The sequence below is a fragment of the Gopherus evgoodei genome, chromosome 4, assembly GCF_007399415.2.
Source record: "Gopherus evgoodei ecotype Sinaloan lineage chromosome 4, rGopEvg1_v1.p, whole genome shotgun sequence".
NCBI classification, from domain to species: domain Eukaryota; kingdom Metazoa; phylum Chordata; order Testudines; family Testudinidae; genus Gopherus; species Gopherus evgoodei.
This window is the reverse complement of record NC_044325.1, coordinates 144,619,402-144,639,210: the sequence shown is the minus strand read 5'-3', so window position 1 is coordinate 144,639,210 and position 19,809 is coordinate 144,619,402. Positions and strand designations below refer to the sequence as shown.

At 46.0% G+C, this 19,809-nt stretch overlaps 1 long non-coding RNA gene across 1 annotated transcript; it reads left to right on the top strand.

Annotated features, from left to right (window-relative positions):
• The first annotated feature begins 4,350 nt into the window (after window positions 1–4,350).
• Window positions 4,351–14,245, top strand: LOC115650960. The gene is made up of 7 exons (XR_004000269.1): window positions 4,351–4,817; window positions 5,717–6,906; window positions 8,761–8,878; window positions 10,436–10,487; window positions 11,918–12,133; window positions 13,149–13,256; window positions 14,080–14,245. It is a non-coding gene; the product is annotated as an uncharacterized LOC115650960 (long non-coding RNA).
• The last annotated feature ends 5,564 nt before the right edge of the window (window positions 14,246–19,809 follow it).

The following is a 19,809-nucleotide window of genomic DNA, read 5'->3' as shown; positions in this document are numbered from 1 at the left end:
AGGAAGGCAGATCGAAATCAAAAACTAAACATTTCTATTGATCTACCTAAACTATATTTAAAAAAAAATTTTTTTTCAGTTCATGAAAGTTTTTGAAATTTTAACGTTTCATCCTGATTCAGGACTGGAACTTTTTTTTTTTTTTTTGAACTCTCAGAAATTTTTGTGGGAAAGGAAACTGTTTCCCATGTAACTTTCTTCTTGCATCTTCCTCTGAAGCAGTTTGATATAGTTAGCCAATGACTGTGTAGCCCTGAATTGGCACATTTTAATGGTGCTCATGTTTGCAAAGCACTCAGCAGAGTGGAAGAGCCATACCAGTACTAAGCAGTATTATTAAGTTGCACATTTTTTTCATTCTCTTTTGATCTCTTGCTGCTTCAGTTTACAGCCGATTGTTCCCCAAGGCACCATGCTGCAACGTCATTGACACGGAGATTGAGGTCATGAGGTTGCACATACACAGCAGCTGCAACTCTCCATTTATTCTTGGGCAAGAATTTGTCTGGCACTGCTTAGGCCTGTGGATTATTTGATCTTGGGCTTTTAAACAGGACTTTTGCCCTGATTTTAATAATTGTAGTTTCCTGTGCTTGAGAGGTAATATGAGCTAAGGCTTTGCTAGTGGTCAGAGGAAAGTCCTATGCAGTCATCTACTGTACCACTTGAGTCAGAATTTTGCTAACATCAGACCAAGGACCTCATTTAGTGAGTGCACAGCGAGGTTTAGTTAGGTTCTTGTATCACCCACAATACCACTGTAATGTGGCCAGAGTATTACATGGGATCCTTAAGTGTTCATGTGTGAAATCTGGAGTTATGGAATCCCATTGCTGCTGAGAACGTGTGCCCTGTGGTGGAGGAGAGGGAAATGACATGGGAGAGTGTGAGGAAGAATTTGAAATGCCAGAAACGTTTTTGATGAATTAGCAGATAAAGTTTAATCCTGCACTTGCCAGATTTACTGATAAAAGGCACCACTCTGCTTCTACCATGATCCCAGTGGAAAATTGCCAGCTAATATCAGCTAGGTAAATGGCCAGCAGGGAGTCTTGATATTTGTTTGCTTGTTTATATTTACCAAAAAAAATCACAAAACTTGTAAGCGTCTAATAGTGTGGTAGCTAACATGCCTAACTGCGTTATCTGCATGATGTATCCTCCTCATTCCTTCTGATTGCTCCAGCCCGTTGCTTCTTTTTTTCAGTTGAATTGCAAGCTCTTCGGGGTTTCTTTATCCATGTCTGTACAGCACCCAAACTCTGGGGCCCTGATCCCTGCTTGGGGCCTAGAGGTACTATCAGAATATAAATAATTATGTTCTGGCAATGTGCCAGAAATGTTCCATGTTTGGTTATTTTAAAATGAACAGTTTCTGTCTGTGGAGACACAAATAAAAGAGAGCCAACCTCTCTCTCTACCCCCAAATAAACCCTCAAAAAATACATTAAAACTCCACTTTCCCCCCGATCCTCACCTTTTAAACACTGTGGCACTGACAAAATGTGTGCTAAGAGCAGTACAATAGTGCCCTGCTTTCTGCTGCTTTCCTGTCCTTTTCCTTGATCTGTTCACACAGTACTTAGCCCAATGGGATCTGTATTTTGATGGGGCGTCTAGGCATTACCACAGGATAAATAGTAATTATAAGGGCTTTGAGACAGGGACTTTTTCTCCTGGTGTATCTGCATAATACATCGCGCACTGCTGGTGCTATTCTAAATCAGCGGGATGCAGAGTGAGTGAAGAAATCAGGGTCTGACCTTGAAAGTTAGTGGGGTTCATGAGACACATAAGGGTAGGTGGAACCAGCCTAGCAAGCTGTCTTAGGTGTTTTCTGTGTAATATGTATACTGCTGGCGATAATGTCCATGTGACAATGTCTCTTTCAAGTGGCTGGTTCACACCGCTGTAATACCGGCTGTTTGCTTTCATCTCCTTTAGCTCAGGTGACATAAACTGTGCTTTGGTGATGAACGTCTTAGGCTCAGTCTCCACAGGTGACTATATGTCTGTCTGTACGCATGCAGCCACGTTTCATTGCATCCAATTGATGGAAAGTAACCTTACTGGGTCACTACAAAGATCGGGATGCTCAGTTTCTTTATAGCAGCTACAAAACACCACCTATATTTCTTGTATTGGCTTCTGGCTGTTTGGTGATCTGGAGGGGCTATGCTTCTCACTCCAAGTCAATGTCTTTCCCCCAGTATAAGATGGTTCCTGTGACTTGCATCTTTTGTCAGAGTTTTATTTTATAAATTGGGACCTTGCAATTATTCTTGTTCATGTCTGCATGCAACAGGTGTCACTTTCAGTATAATACAGAGGAATCCCAAAATAGCTCAGACTCTGAAGGAAAAAATACTGGTTATTTCAGCCTCAGCTGTACTGAAAACCCAAAACTCACAGCCCATTCTGAAATCTGGTATTAATATGGCAGGTGTATTGATTTTGTGGTGTTCACCTGTATTTTTTTTTCCCCTACAGATGCTCTTTCTTGCGCAGATTCTTTCATATGCTGTTGGCTTTTCATTAGCATCTACACAGCTGTCTGGTTGCTTAAATGCTATACCTGCCTTTGCTCTTCCTCTGGGTTTCCCTAGTTCAGATGTTCTCAAATTGTGGTCTGCGAGCGCTGTTCAGGTGGTCTGCAGATAGTTCCCTCTAAGCTGTGCTCCTGGGCAGTTGCACACAAGAGAATGAAGGGCCACCCACCTAATTAGTGGAACCACGCAGGCGTGCCTCCACTAATTAGGAGTCTGGATCTGAAGAAGACGCACCTGTAAAATGAGGTGGTAGCCTTGGGGGGGAATAGGTGGTAGGGGCAATGGAGTGAGAAGAGGGGTTGGGGGGAATTTGGGACATGCAGGGCTGTGACAGGCAGAGAAGGAGGCGACTTTCCCCCAGCTCCAGGGCTGCGGCTGCTGGGGAGAGACGGCTCTCCTTCCCAGCCCCAGCTTGGGGGCTGCCATGGCTGGGGAAAGCGGGAGAGACCCCCCTCCTTCCCAACGCCAGCTCGGGGGCTGCTGCGGCGGGGGAGTGAAAGCACATCCTTCACATTAGAAAGGTAAGACTACTGATACTAAAATATGAGTTGTGTGCTTTTATTTATAGAACAAAAAAAGTTAATTAAGTTTTTTTTATATAGTGCTTTTATCCAAAGCGCTTTACAATATTTAGCTAATGGTACAAATAACATTTGGAAAGATCATTAAGTGGTCTGCTGAGACCCTCAGCAATTTTCAAGTGGTCCACGAGAAAAAAGTTTGAGAAGCACTGCCCTAGTTCTTGAAGAGAAATAATCTGAGCGTCCAACTTTCTTTGTCGAACATGGGAGCTAGCTGTGACTCACTAGGGTTAACCTTCAGCCTGCTGCCTGAGGAGCTGTGTCCAAGCCCTCTGGAATGTTTTGCTTGCCTAACCCATGCAGGGTTGTGCTGATGTTTTTAGCTATTATGAAGATTCTTGGACTGTGCCTGGGTCACCGGCACTACTAGTCAATGTCGTCATGAGCCTCAAAATCTTCACTCTGGGCACAAGCATTCATGTTATCTGGTTAACACATTTTTGAAGTCTGTGTGGATGGAAAGGGAAGAGCTTACAATTTTCCAATATTTATAGTAACCCACACTTATGTAGTTTGTCTCTTTGTCTCCCTCAGGTGGTTAGGAGTTCTGGTGTTATAACACAAGAGCTTGATGAATCTGCTACAGCCTTTGGGCTAATGCAGCTGAGTCTTTTAGGTCAGGCAGTTGAGGCTCATGCTTTCAGATCCAGAGGTCCAAAGTTTCATCCCTGCTGCCAAAAACCCATCCAGGGAACATCTGGTTACATCCCTGTTTTACAAACACTTACACACACACTTAGCGTTACTCAAGCAAGTGGTCCCTTTGAAGTTCCATTGTGCGTAAAGTTAAACATGTGTGTAAACGTTTGCAGGTTCTGGGCCGAAGTGCTTTACTTTCCAAAGTCAAACCGTGTCTCATATCCCTGAAAGAGTTAATCAGACAGCATTAATATGCCATTGGAATGTTGTTGTTGTTTCTTTTAGGAGTGGGAGAGGATTTACCCTGGTTTAAAAAGAAAGAACACCACAAAGTTGTCCATGCTGTCAGTGGCACTTGTTCGAGATTTGCATTGCTGACTACCGACCCCAAAAGAGTTAACCGAGTAGGTGTGACTAAGCAGCAGAGAAAAAGATGCAATCGTGCGAGGTTTGGAACCAAAGCAAAAAAACGGAGGTGAGGAGCATTAATAAAAACAAGAAAAGGGCAGAGGTGCAGAGTCCAGCAGTGATTGACTTTCTTGATTTGACTGGCCCTGGCATTGTTGGCATCAGCTCTCCTGGGAAAGCTGCAGTTCCGCTGTTATAACACAGGGAGCAGCCTGGAGAATTTTGAGCTGCGTCACAGAGCTCTGAGAGAGTGAGTGAGTGTGAGAGAGAGAGCAAGCTCCCTCGATAGGTCTACTAGCAACAGCCCTGCTGCAGCAAGGGGGGAGAGAGAGAGGCAGCAAGAGAGAGAGAGACAGAAGTAATAACATCATGGACTGGGCTTCTGCAACCGGCCAGCTTAATTTTTAAAAAATTTATTTTGGCTTAATTGATATTGGAGGGTTCGCCCATTGACGATGCTGGAGACATGATGCGTTTAATCCCGCGGGGAGGGAGGGTGGGCAGACGTCGGAAGGGTTAACGGGAAGAAAATTCTGGAACATTCTATTCTGCGGCGCTGCACAGCGAGCGAACGAAGGGCTACGGATTGCGCAGATGTTTAACGGGCAGAGGTCTTCGGCTCGGGGTCCGTCTTTCCCACGTACGTATCCTTTGATTGGGATTGGGTTAGAACTGCATCTTATTTTATTTATTTACATGTTCTTCTCTCCCTCCCCACTCCTCTAAGTTCAAACCCCGGAGTGGCTTTATGATTTTGGCTGGATGTTACTGCACTGTTCTGCGTCAGAGCCGTTTTCTGAATGGAACGATGGCACAAGTGGTACGAATGTCGCTCTTGCCTGTGGTGCTGTTATGCAGCTGGGGGTGGTGGTCGTGGGGGGAGATGACAACTTTGCAGAGGCTGTCATTTAATTTTTTTTTTATTCCTCCCTCCCACCTATTTAAAGGCTGGCACGTCGGCCAGGGCTTGGTGCAGGGATTAACAGACACTCTGCATTTTAAAGCTTGGAGGTTTATCACTGCGTAGTTCAGAAAGTGGTAAATGGTGACGCAGTGATCATTGGAGGGCATGTTGTCCAGTTTTTAAAAGCATCAGGGGGACAGGTACACAGCGCCTTTCAGAGGCTTCCAGACTAGCAGAAAGGGGTTAAGGATGAGTCGAGAAGGGAAGCTAGGGTTTAGGGATTAAATGTCATCATTTTGGCGTTGGAAAGTTGTTTACCTTGCTCTCTCCGTGTCTCCATGTTGGCAGCCTTCCAGCTCACATGTGATAGTCTTGCCTGTACTGCTGCATCATTAACTAAGTGGCTGAGCTTGCACATGATTGGCTGGGGAGGGTTCTGAGCCTGAACACTTGATCCTATTGGTAGAAGGGGTGATGGCAGGTGAAAAGCTCTCTTGGATTGGCTGAGAGCAGGGTGTCAAATCTAAATGTTGATTTCACTTGCCTCAAATCAGTTCCAAACACTTTGTGACTAAAATCACCTGGGTTTTTTCTTTTTTTAAGGCAGACATTTGAAATCTCTTTCTCTCTTGCAGGGTCAGTTATGCAAAGTAACAAAAAGCAAGGGAAGAATGTGACAAACTCTTCAAAGTGGTTTGTTATGTTATTTATGCAAATAACACAGCCAGAACCAAGTATTTCATAGCTTGAATTACTTCAGTGACAGGTGAGTTTCCTGTTGTTGCAAAATAAGCCACAGTGACATGTAAGTCAGGCCAGAGGAAAGTGATAGACTTTTATGCATCTTTCTCTTCCTTCTAAGGATATTAAGTTCTTATTATTGACCAACACCACAAGTCTAGGAGGGACCTGGAAAAGAGGGTAAGGAGGCCAAGACAAACAGGAAGACATTTTTTTCATAACTATTTTTTGCTATCTTCGCACCCTCCCCTGCCTCCTCGAAGTGATGATAATGAAGATTTCAGTTCTGCTCTGACGTTCTGTGAACAAACCATTTGAGCTTGGATCATCTTGCTCAGAAAGCCATCCGGATTCTGAAGAGGAGTAGTAACTTGCTTGATCATTCAGCAGGGAGAGTTATTCCTTATCTCTTTTTCATGTGAAGTGACTTCAAGAATATGGGGGTATAAGCATTTAATGTATAACTTACCGACATCTAAAGGGCCAAGTATAGATCAGATGTATTGTATTCTCTTTCTTGATTTCTTTTATAATAGTTTGTCTCCTAAGGTGCATCCTGATTTTTATATAATGTAGATACATGCGCACACACCATTCCAACACTGATTTCATCAGGTCTTAAAGAGCACCTGCCTTGCTCTCTTGCTTCCAACTCAGTGTCTTAGGGCAATAAAAAGGAGGGAGTAGACCATTTCCAAAGAGGGAGAAGTGGTAGGAGACAGGAGGAGGGAAAACAACAAGCCAGAGGGGATAACTGATTTGCTCTCCTCTTTCCCTTCTCATGCCCATCTCTGTTTTTCGCCTCTCCCCCCTCTTCCAAGGTTCACGGTGAATTTGAAATGCTCTTACTGCGGTTGCTACTGCCCCTGCTGACTCGCTGATCCCTCACCCTGTGGATTTGTCTCCCGTGGAGTCTCCTTGCTTCCTGCAGTGCCAGGTCCGCAGAGCAGCGGAACGGCAGTAACAATATGTGTCTGTTCGTCTTACTGCAGAGCACACAATACGTATACGTATATAGGCACAGTACTGCAGTTGCATTTGTACAAGGCAGCAGCTGGGTTAAGAGCTGTTGCTTGGGAGAATGGTGAGTTAAGTCTATTTTGCTGAATGTCATGTATATGGGTGCCCCTTGTATTTCCCACCTATCATTGCTGGGGGCTGTGTATTAACTTGTAACATACAGCGCCCAATAATGATGTTTGTCATACTGTTTGGGGTTCCCACTGGGAATTGGATTTAGAGAAGGAGGCAAAGAGCAAGCATCCTTTCTAGGCACCCATATTCAGGCATGGAGAGTGGTTCCTTTTTATTCCTTTTCTCATTTCTCAGCCACTTACAGAGATGTTTGCCTTCGTGACTCATTTTTGTTGTCTTATTTTAACCTTTAAGTTTAGGTTTACTGCTAAACACATGTTCACATGGGAATTGAGATTACATGCTGCAGCTAAATCTATGGGACTCAAAAGATCATCTGAAATAAGGCAGTGGCAGAGGCATGGTATTTTTCTGTAGGGTGATGGGGAAAACTGACTCATTCAGATCATGTGGCTGGAGTTATTAATGTAAGTGTGTTAGAGGTATGAAGAATCAATTGGTCAAAAGTGGTCTAGTGGTTAAGCACTGAACAGGAGTCTGGAATTTTGGTTTCTATTCCTGGCTTTGCCACTTACTTGCTTTTGTGTGACCTTGGTCATGTCACTTTGCCTCTTTGTGCCTTGGCTTCCTCTTCTGTAAAATGGGGTTTATCATAACTGCCTCAGAGGGTTATTGAGCAGCTTTGTTCATTAATGAGCTGAATCATTTAATCTTTACTCAAGCAAAACCCTTACTGATTTCCATAGCAGTGTTTACCGTTCAAGGAGTCACAATTTGGGACCCTGTTGTAAATCATGTTCAGACCTTCCAATGGACGGTATTATGCATTTGAAAGCATTACCTTAATGTTTTTCTTAGTCCCTTCTGGCCTTGGAATCTATCACAATTGTCCAGGGTGGTCTCCCCTATAGCATAGGCCATGGAAATTCCAGTGTTTGTTTTTTTTTGTTTGTTTGTTTTTTTGCATTTGAGCAGGGCTCTGAATGGGCGGCCATGGTTTCTTCCTGCACTTGTTTTGCTGATGGTCGTGTTACATCTGTGACGCATTCTGTTTTGTTGGTGATGGGAGTCTCCACTTTGTGGAGCAGAGTGGTGAGGGTTAGAACGGAGATTCGTGGAGACATAAATTTAACGTCGGTAGCATAGTGTGTAACCATAACCAAAGCAGCAGTTGTATCGGCATCCACCATTTTCACCCGTCGTAAGCAGCAGAGGAATCCAAATGGAGGCAACAGCACCGCTAGCCATTTTGTTGCTTGCAGAGTAGATTCTAATCTTGCAGTGCTGCTGCTGTTAATTTCCATGTTGTATAAATACAGCGTTGGACTCTGTGACAGAAGCTTTGCTGATGCTATGAGGAGGTTATGTTCTTTCAACAAATGATTTTGTTGTTGTTTGGAGAAATCTATTAAAAAACATCCAAATACTAGATTTTTGTCCCCTTCCCAACCCACCAGAAATCACCCCCCAAACCACTGAAAAAACCACATCTTGCTTTAGGATTTTTTTAACCCTGTGCATTGTGTTCTTTTGTAGTTGGTATGGGTGTGGCCAGGGATTACCAGTCTTTGATGCCTGAGGTTGGGACGTATGCCGCAGTGGTTAGCTGTAGCTCAGACTTAGGGCTGGTGATGTGCCTGATTACAGGGTTTCCATATAAAATGCCAATTCTGAGTTGCTTAGATGCCCTGGTTTATAGAGGGGAAATCGATTCCATTGTTTCTCCTGCCCTCCCGCCCCCCTATAATTTTTGCTGGAAAAGAGCAATGGATACTTACGTTGGTTCATGGAACGGTTTTACTAGTATTAAGAAATACTGATTGTTTTTATATAATTTATGCAGAGATCGATCTTGGAATAACTGTGCTCGTGCCCAGAGAGAGGTACCTTCCACAGCAGGGTGGACTATCAGACCACCTCCTGCAAGGTCATTCAGCTGTCTCACCATCAACCACTAACAGGTACTAGAACCAAATGTCCTTGAATGTTGATGATGATGATCAAGCTCTGCACCTGTTTCTGAGTTTTGCAAATGGTCTCTACTTTTGTAATGGGCCAAACTAAAACCCTAAATCTAAATAACCATAAAAAATAGTGGTATTTTGAAATCCAGTTCTGAGTTTTGTGCTCTGAGCTGATCTTCAGAACTGGTAAAAACCCTTTTTCCTGGACTAGTAGGCATGCGGGAGCAGATTTTTAAACATAGACACTTAAGTTGCACCTATGCAAAAAATTAATAAATAAAAAGCCATCCATATTTGTATATCTGCTTACATATTTGTTATCACTCAAATTCCTTGGGTTGCTGATTGTGCTTCTGCCAGTAACCATCTAGTTAGCACAGTCCCTTGTATATTCTTAGTGCTAGTCACTGCTCACTGGCTTTTCTGCTCCTTGCTGCTCTGCTGCCTGACCAGCTGATTCCTGATTCTGTGCAGGTGTTTTCATTTGCACAAGCCAGTGATATTTTCAAGTAACTCTGGGCTCCTAGTGTGTAGTGGCATTGTTACTTAGGTTTTCTTGTGGGTGGAGAGGCAGCACTGCCATCAGAATTAGCAGCTGGGTTCCTTTCCCATGAAAACTATGTGGTAGTTTGTCTGCTGAAACACCAAGCCAACACAGCATGATTAAGCTTTCCAAGAAGCAGATATTTCCTAGTTAAATATATCCCTTCATCTTCAAGCACAACACTTTCTGTATAGGGCAAATGGGTTAGAAGGTTTGTCCTGACACAGCCACTGGCTTCATATTTGATTATGAAATTCATTCACTTCAGAGTTGCTATTGAACTATTGGCACATGTGTTAGACTGACAACATTTGGATACTGGCAGCATGGTTCCCCCATCCTCAGACAGATACGTGGGGTCCATGGTACATGGTGTCACAACTGCCTGCATTCTTGCAGCCCATCCGTACGTGAAGCACTGGCTTCAATCCCCTAAGTGCAAGGATAATTTCTGTGGAGGAAAGGCAAATGTAATGGTTCAAGGACCAGCTCAGGACCACACGGCCCGAAGTGTGAGACTTGTGGCCAGAAGATGAAAGTTCTGAGTCTCTTTCATCAACAGTTTCAATTGGGGGATCTGCAAAATAAAGCAGAAGAAGTGGTTCTAATATGCGTTGAACTACAGATAGCATGTGGCTATATGGCCTTGCATCAAGGGCTTGTATGGCAGCGATCATTTTAGGGGCATTACAGTACCTACCTTCTAGAACCCTTCTGTGCCAAGCCACTGATTGGTGGCATGCATGTAGCCCACCTTCCCTTCAAGGGCACAGGGAAGGGCTTGAATTGCCTTGCTAATGCTTAGAAACAGACATTTCATAGAAGTTAGCAACTGAAAAAGACCCTTTGGTTTCCATCTAGTCCCATGGAGGATTGTTCACTACAGTATATTTTCTACCATGTTGTTCAGGCTAGCTTTAAATGGCTGAAACAATGAGTCTGCTAGCGCTTTTCTTGGATGCACTTCCACAGTCTAGTAGAGCTAACCGCTAGGCATTTCTCCTTAACAGCTGCAATTTCCCTTCACTTAATTTCAACCCATCGCTCCTTTTAAAGCCTGTGGTAAGTCACTGACTTCAGTGGAATTTCATCCTCATAAGCCAGCTCTGAATTTGACCCCTTAGATTTTAACCCACTAAGGCAAAGTTATTCAAGCTTTTTTAACCCTCTCCATTTCATCTAGACAGAGAAGATAATGTGGCCCCCTATGGCAAGGTCATAAAATGTGGGGTGAACTTGCATGCCATATGAGTTGTGTGTCTAAATGCAGTGAGGCGAGTTAGCATTGGCTTGCAGTTGCATATTATGTCATTTATTCTTTCTAGGCTGGCATGAGACCAATCAGAATGATACTGTTATGATCTATGACTAGTGGATCATAGTGTTCTACTGGGTTGTCTTGTCCAACAAAAAGCGTATTGGTCAATATTAACTCTTTTATTTGACTCCTGCATGGGAGGGCTGGTAGGGTGTTAGGAGGCTGCAGATAGATGTGACGCAGAGCTGGGCTCTGTGGGCACTCCTTTCAGGTTGCTGCAGAGAGTGGGAGGAGCAGGCACAAGTGGGACTGCAATAGCATGGCTTCTCCAGATTTTCCGCCGTGCTAGCTTTGGCAAATCTACTGCCGATCTGCAGCCCGGGCAGTGGGATTCTGACCCATGGAACACTCTGCTGTGCTAAGCCACATGTTCTTGGTCTGGTGGAGGGAATAGGACTTTTATTTGGTGGGGGATAATGCTATACAAGCTCAATACTCCATTTAAAAAGGTTTTAATATGGCTCTGATCATTCAAAAGCTGCTTTCCTGTTTAAAATTGACCTTGCCTAACAAGAATTGAAACCACTAGCCATATTAAACGACTTGGCAGAGCAAGGGTTAATCATGCAGTAACATGGGTTCAGTGCAGCAGTTACGCATAAGAGAAATTGCTTTGAAATGTGACTGCGTAGCAACCACTTTTTGAATATCTCCACCATTTCAAAAAAATCTTCCCGCCACTTCTGCCTGACAGTACCAAACTTTATTCAATTCTCTCCATGTTTTTTAAAAATATATATATATTTTAAAATATTTCTTAAAAAAACTAGTGACTGGCCAAACCAAACCCTTGTCTGTTACTCAGTTAAAAAAATCTGCATCTCAATCTTTCTGCCCAGTTAGATATTTCCAAGATAAATATGTGTGGGTACGCTGGCATCTTGGAGACTAACTTTCACTTGAACAGGAGTTCAAACCGCTGGTCTATTTGGAACAGAAATGTTGGCTCTCCTGTTATTACGTTAATATAGACTGGGACAAAAAGCCCTACAGCCTTTACTTGTGGGAGGTCTCATGGGCTTCTGGGATTACTACTCTGAGTAAGGTTTGCAGGATCAGAGCTCTATGTTGTTTTAGTTCATTAGCTCTATCACAGTAGTAGGGCAATGAATATAAGTGTAGGGTGCTGTCAGGGCTGTAATAATTAAGGGCATGCTCTCTTGTTTTTATTCAGTCCCTGCTCAAGAAGAACTCCCACTGGAAACTTTTGAACCAAGTGGGAAGATTGTCTCGGCCTGTTCCTGTCCTGTGAATAGATAATGCTGGAGTATGGAAGGCTATCTGTCGCTTTTCATCAGCATTAAGTTCACTGAAACAAAAATAGTAATGGCTAGCCTATCTCTGACTTTTCACGTTCAGCCTAGGTTGATGAGGCTGCTCACTGAAAGAGGTACGGTGATCTAATGGTTGTAGCAGAGAAGACCAGGAGTCGGGTCACATAGTGGTTGAGTGAGGCAGAGGAGGACAGAGTGCCACATTGAGTGGGCATGAGTTACACATCTCCTCACATGGAAATCTCAACCCAAGCTTCAGAAGTTCACCCAGTTCAATTCTCTCTATGTGCTACTGCTTGTTACACCAGATCCCCAGGTCCTGTGCCTGGCTCTACTATTAACTCATTATATTACCTTGTGTGTAATTCACATTTCCTCAGTGTCTTAGTCTCCCCCCTGTAAAATGGAGGTTTTTCCTTTCAGAGGTGTTGAGAAAATTAGGGTCTGATCCTCAGTTAACACTATTCCTGGGAATGGATGGAGGGTGGTGCCCTTAAAGCTACCTTTGTCTCTGTATTCTGGGATCATTGAGGAGCCTGTATGGGTTGCAGTGTAAATTACAGCAGCCTCAGGGCTACTTCGACATATGCTCTGCTTTCCATGGCCCCCTGTGGGCCCTGGGAAGAAGAAAATAGCTTTAACATGGTGGACTCTGGTCCTGCCTCCAGTCTGCCATCTGTACTGAGCCAGTACAGAGTCTTTATGCCAGTTAGGAAGGTCCCTGTGTAGGGGTGATTCTCAAGGTGGGTTCTGCCCAATTTAAGGCCCCTTCATGCTACCAGAGTGTTGCAAAGGGAAGTTAATGTCCATGAAGCCCTTAGGTCCTGAAAGAGGCTGTGTACATGCAGAGCATTATTGGAGCTGGCTGAAAAGTGGGAAAAAATACATTTGTGGAAGTTCCACACCCACCCTCTGTTTTTCGCTGAAAACTTTTCTGCAGAAATATTCCAGATAGATCTAATTGGTTATATATTTCTCAGAGAGGGGTGTGTAGATACTGTGTGTGCACATGCTTACTTTGTTAGGGTGAATTCTGCCTACACGTAGTTTCTGTTTCCCAGGCAACTGCTAACCTATTGCAGAATTGTGAACTGTTCTGATTTTTTCTTTTTTATATTTCCCCTTCCCCAGTGCTGCCTGACCTCGTGGGCATCCTGTATTAGATGCCCAAGCAAGCCACAGACTTTGGAAAGAACAGCATCAGCTATCAGAGATTCCTCTTTCATGAAAGGAAACTTGGTAAGATACAGGAAAGCATGTAGGCGCTGACACTGAACAGCATCTATATTGAATTGAATTCTGCTTTAAAACAATCGACTGCCAGTTCCTACTGACATGGAGTAAAGTAAAGGATTATGGCAATTCAACTGAGACTGAAAACAAATGAACCATTACACTTTTCTGTGGCTTCATTGTGTTTTTGTAAATGTTAGTCCATGTTGTTGATGTTCCTTTTCCCCCTGTCCTGTCCCTTCTCTGACTACTGCGCTGGGTATGGTTTTGATTAATACAATAACTAACTGGAGTTGCTGTTTTGTGAAGTCATTTTGGCTCTGCTCCTTTTCTGTGGCTCTATCATTGGTTGCGGTCAGAGACCTTGGAGCACGAACAGTACAAGACTGATTGAAGTGCCCTCTAATCTTTAGTGTGTGAATGTGCAGCTTCTGTGTTCTTAAAAAGCTTGAGACTATATTTCATTCAATGTGGTTTCCCTTCTCAGATTTCAGATGCAAGATTTAATGAGGTAACAAAAGGGCTTCGATAATGCTCCAGCACTTAAGAATGTAAGAAATAATTCTTGACCTTAACACATTTTGTGGGAGAGATTTTCTTTAAATGAAAGCCTTGGAGTGAAGGCAAAGATTTGCAGACATTGAATTACTTAGACATCTAAATTAGAACATGGTCTCAAGCCAACATGCAAATCTTACTTATTATTCCTCTTTTCATTTTCCTGCCCTCATCTGTTTATTCACAAAGATTGTTCTGATATGATCTCTTCCTGCTCCTCCTCCTCCTCCTTTTTTGTCTTCTAATATTTCTGTTCCCCTCACACTTTTAGGTGCAGTTTGGCAAAGGGACACAATATGTGAAACTAACAAGGATGCTCAGAGTTAAGAAACACAAGAAAGGCTGAAGATAAGAAGGTTGCATTTTTGTCTGCTTTCTGAAAAGCCTTGAGATTGATTCTCCCCTGCCTTTCCCTTTGTGTCATCATTAATTACTCCGGTGCATAGTGAGACACTATTATTCTGATTACATGCTCTTTGTACATACAAATGACTGCGTAAGGTTCATGGCAATAAGAATCAGTCCCCTTGGTTGTGATCGGTGAGAAAACACAACTAGTTAAGCATCAAGAAGAGAAAGTTTGAGGGCAAAATAAATCGGATGGCATTTAGAAGGGGGTTAGAGGTCATTTTATTGCATGCTGTGGAAATCCGAAATTCCATGTGTCATGATGTTAATTTTCAGTAATTACGCTTTCCCATCGTTAGTAGTTCACTAGACTAGTTCCCATCTTAACAACTAGAATGTACTATGGGGTTCCTGCTTTAAAAGACTGTCTTATGATGTACCACTTTGGTGTATCATATTTTATCAAGTAATTGTTTTCTGATACGATGACTTGAAAATATCAGGAGGACATAGCTGTTACAAGAGGGATCGTCTTAAATTAAGTAATGGGGAAAGCTTGCAGCAGCAACTGGCCATCTTGAAAGAGATGAACAATCTGAAATGAATACTAGTTCATGCTAAGGGAATGGTTGCTAGGTGTGACAGTTAGTAGCTATGAACTTAATGAGACATGAGTAGCGCTGTGGAGGAGGAGGAGGAAGAGAAGGAGGGCTCTTTGGAATAAATGAGTAAGGAAAAAAAAAAGAGTAATGCCAAGTTTCCAAAGTTTAATGTGACTGTTTCAGTTAACTCTTTCTTACTCAGAAAATATTCAGTGCTCTGCTGTAGTGCATCATAATTTCCCTTTCTTTAAGATGTGTTGCTTCTGGTAACAGTAGGTTTTTTTTGTTCCCTGCATTTATATATAGAATATATAATTTAGTGTTAACGAAAGGTGCAGAACTGGCAGCCTATCGAAAAGGAGCAGATATAGGCACAAGTTCCCCATCCTCTGGCCCTCAGGATGGATGGCAGCTCTCTCCATCAGTCAGAGGGGAATTCAGTCTTCATGGTCCATTCCTATGCTGGGCCTCTCTGCTGAGACTGGGTGTCAATGAGAGCAGGGTGTAGAGTTGTTCTTGTGATTTCAGATCAGATCCTGCACAGACTATTGGCCTCACTTTTTAAAAGTGGCAAGTGATTTTGGCTTCACCTGTTTTTTCGGTGCCCAGACCGAGATGACTTGAAAGGGGCCTGAATTTCAGGAAGCGCTGAGTGTTTGCCTGTGAAAACCAGGCCCCTTTAAGCTGTCTTAAGTTGGGCACCCAAAAATTCAAGTGACATTTGAAAATGCAGGCTTCTTGTCCTTATATCTTACTCTGCAGATCCCCATTGGTTTTGATGAGACTATTGTAGTAGTAAACACTGTACGCAACGGTTAGTAGAACAGTAAGATTGTAAGATGGATTCAGGCTCTAGCTGTCCAGATGAGAATTCCTGTGGTGGTGAGGAAATATCCGCTTGCAGAAAGACAGCAGAACAGGCCCATGGGCTAGCTGCCTGTAGCTGCCGTGGCATAGGGGATGTGTCAGGCAAGATGGAACTCTGCTAGTTCTTCTTCAAGTGCTTGCTCATATCCATTCCAGTTAGGTGCGCGCGCGCCGCATGCATGTTCGTCGGAAGATTTTTACCCTAGCAACACTCGGTGGGTCGGCTGGGTCGCCCCTTGGAGTGGCGCCACCATGGCGCTGGATATATACCCCTGCCGACCCAACCGCTCCTCAGTTCCTTCTTACCGCCCGTGTCGGTCGTTGGAACAGTGGCGCGTGACTTAGCTGTCCTCCACTTCACTAGCTACTCGTAGTTTCTTCGATATCATTATTGTATATAGTTGGAATTTATATAATTACAGTTAGTTTGATAGTTCTTTAGATAGTTAGTGTATATAGTTAAGCAGGGTTTGGGCATTAGCCCCTTCCCTGCACCCGGTGCTGGGGCCCATTCCTGGTTCACCGGGATTCAAACCTTGCTCAGCCTGCCACAAGCCAATGCCTACAGGAGACCGCCACGACTCCTGTCTTAAGTGCCTCGGGGAATCGCACATTACAGATAAGTGCCGTATTTGCAAGGCATTTAAACCGAGGACGAAGAAAGAGACTTTCGCTAAAGAATCCCCTCATGGAGGCAGTTCTGAATCCTCCGCCCTCGGCATCAAGCGCTGAGCACTCTGCTGGAAGCGCTCCTCCGGCACCGAACTGTGCTGGCACCGCTAAGATGCCGCGGCATCGGCCATCTCCGGCGCAAGGACCTACTTGGCATCGATCTCTGTCCCTAAAACTGAGGAGGTTGAAGTCTTCCAACTAGCTCTGTGCCCTCTGCGCCGCAGATGCAGCCTTGTTCAGACCGCCCGGCACCTACTCCTGCTGCGTCAGCGACTGCTGCGGTACCGTCGACTCCGGTCCTGCGAGGGCTGTCGAGTCTGGTCCCTGAGAGCTCCCCGCCGAGGCTTGTGGTTGAGCTTACGGTCCCCTCTGCACCGGAGACATTCTCCACAGCCAGGGACCTCATAGCTCTGACGGAGTCCGTCCTGCCTCAACCCCCGGCACCGACGGTGCGGGTATTACGCTCGATAGGCAAGCCAGCCCTGATGAGACCGCCTTCAGTCGACCTGACAGATTGGCACCGATCATGATCCAGGTCCCGGCGCCGTTCACGGTCCCATCGACAATCACGGTCCCATTGACGATCACGGTCCCAACACCGCTCGCAGTCCCGGCACCGCTCTCCTCTTCAGTACAGGTCATACTTGCTGCATAGATCGACGTCTCGGCCTCTGGCTCAGTACTCTCAGTACCACTCCAGCTCCTGGCACTGCTCCCGGCACCAGGACTCTCGCAGCCATTCCCCGGCGCAGACCTTCGAGATCCAGGTCGACCTCCTGGCATCGTGCAGGTCGCAGGTCCCGATCTCGTTCTTGGTACCGGTATGGCTCCAGGTACCGATCCCCGGTGCCGAGGAGATCAGCAATGGCGAGAGAGAAGGACTCTTACCAGGGGCTTTCAGCTCCTCCCTGGCCGTCCCGGCACCTGTCAATGTCTTTGCAGGCGGACAGTTCGTATGCCCAGGACAGAGACTCCGATGTGCCCGCCAGGATATTCCACGAGCCCCAGGCCCAAGATCATGGCCCTCACTAGTGGGCATTCTGGACACCTTGGGCATATCATCAGGCCCAAGGTGCATATCCAGGCCCATCTCACTCTGCCACATTGGAGCACCGGGTGCCGGAAGCCACTATAAGCCACCCTCCTCCTTCTACTCCAGAGGAAGTGCCGGTCCAGCCACAAGACTCCCAGATCCCAAGGGAGACAGAGGCTGGCCACCAAGAAGAGGCGTCAACTGACCCGCTTGTCCCTGGTCTCTCCTCATCCTCTTCTCCTGATGAGGCGGTAGCCGGAACATCATCTGTAAGCCCTCCGCCAATTGACCTGAGGGCCCACCAGGACCTTCTCAGGCGTGTGGCAAGAGGGGGGCATCCCTTTATCTGGACGATCCGGGCCAATGCCAACATGATCTGGCAGTCTCTGGCCTCTATCCCACCTGCTGCCCGGGGAGTGGAACGTAAATATATGGTGCTTTCCAAGGGCTAAGAATACTTATACATCCATCCCCCTCCCTGCTCCCTCATTGTCCAGTCGGTCAATGAGAGAGAATGCCATGGCCAGGGGGCCCCAGCCCTGAAATCAAAGGACGCGAGGCGCATGGACTTGCTGGGGCACAAAGTCTACTCTGCAGGGGCGCTCCAACTCCGTGTAGCTAATCAGCAAGCCCTCCTTAGCCGCTATAACTATAATACCTGGGTGGCGGCGGACAAGTTTAAGGAGTTGCTCCCGCAGGACTCCTGGCAGGAATTTGCGGCCCTCCTGGACGAGGGGAAAAGGGTGGCTTGAACTTCCCTCCAGGCTTCCTTGGATGCAACGGACTCTGCAGCTAGGACCCTATCCTCCGGAGTTACTATGAGACGTATCTCATGGCTGCAAGTCTCAGGCCTTCCCCCAGAGCTCCAGCATGCAATCCAGGACCTCCCCTTTGAAGGGCAAGGCCTCTTCTCCGAAAAGACAGACCCTAGGTTGCAAAGCTAAAAGATAACAGGGTCATTATGCGCTCACTAGGCATGCACACCCCAGTGACTCAGTACAGGCCCTTCCGCCCCCAGCCACACTGCTCTTACCCTCAGTCCAGACAGAGGCAGGACTTTGGCAGAAGGTGGGGTAGAACCGGTTGTCAGAGGCACTCAGGCACCCAAGGGGGCCAGAACCAAGGTTCCTCCAAACCACCCACAGGGCCAAAAGCCACCTTTTGAAGTTGTGCCCGAGGATGACGTACCAGTTTCGTTAAAGGCTCCGTTCCCTCCTTTCTCCAGCCGCCTCTCCCTTTTCCTCCCTGCGTGGTCCCAGCTAACATCAGATTGCTGGGTCTTACGCACGCTGGAATTTGAGTACCACCTGCAATTTATTCCCCCTTACCCTTCCACCCGCCTTCCTCGTCCCTCTTCAGGACCCCTCTCACAAGCAATCCCTCCTTCAGGAGGTGCAGACGCTCCTTGCCAAAGGAGCCATAGAGGAGGTACCAAAACACGAAAGGGGCACGGGTTTTACTCCCACTACTTCCTAATCCCCAAGGCAAAGGGGGATCTCAGACCTATCCTGGATCTGTGAGAACTCAACAAATTGATGATAAAGTTGAAGTTCCACATGGTATCCCTGGGGACCATCATCCCATCCCTGGATCCCAGGGACTGGTATGCCACCCTCGACATGAGAGATGCGTATTTTCACATAGCCATCTACCCTCCTCACAGGAGGTACCTCCGGTTCGTAGCCAACCGCCAACATTTTCAGTTTGCGGTCCTACCATTCGGCCTCTCTACAGCCCCAAGAGTATTTACGAAATGCATGGCTGTAGTCGCCGCCCACCTCCGCCGCTGTCGGATACACGTTTTTCCGTATCTAGATGACTGGCTTATCCGAGGGACCTCCGAGGCACAAGTCACCCATCACGTTGGTGTTGTCAAGGACCTTTTCCTACATCTAGGCCTGATGGTCAATGCGGAAAAATCCACTCTGATTCCCACTCAGAGAATAGACTTTATTGGCGCCACCCTGGACTCCAATCTCGCCAGAGCCTGCTTACCGCTGCCCTGGTTCCAGGCAATGGTGGCCATCATCCAGAGCCTGCAAGCTGTTCCGTTGACTTCGGTTCGCACTTGCCTCAGTCTCCTGGGTCACGTGGCGGCCTGCGCGTTTGTGACAAAACACGCCAGACTGCGCCTCCGTCCCCTCCAATCGTGGCTTAACTCGCTGTACCGACCAGGCAGAGATGCCATAGACATGATAGTCACCATTCCCCCAGGCATCCTAGGCTCCTTCGAATGGTGGCTGACCCCCTCCCTGGTGTGTGCAGGGCTGCCGTTCCATCCACCCCAGCCCTCTGCGTCCCTGACGATGGACGCATCATCTCTCAGCTGGGGTGCTCATCTTGGACATCTACGCACTCAAGGCCTTTGGTCATCTCAGGAGCTGGCCTTGCACATGAGTGTCCGAGCGCTGAGAGCAGTCCGCCTTGTGTGCCAGGCTTTTCAGCAGCACTTGCAAGGCCATTGTGTGTCAATATTCAC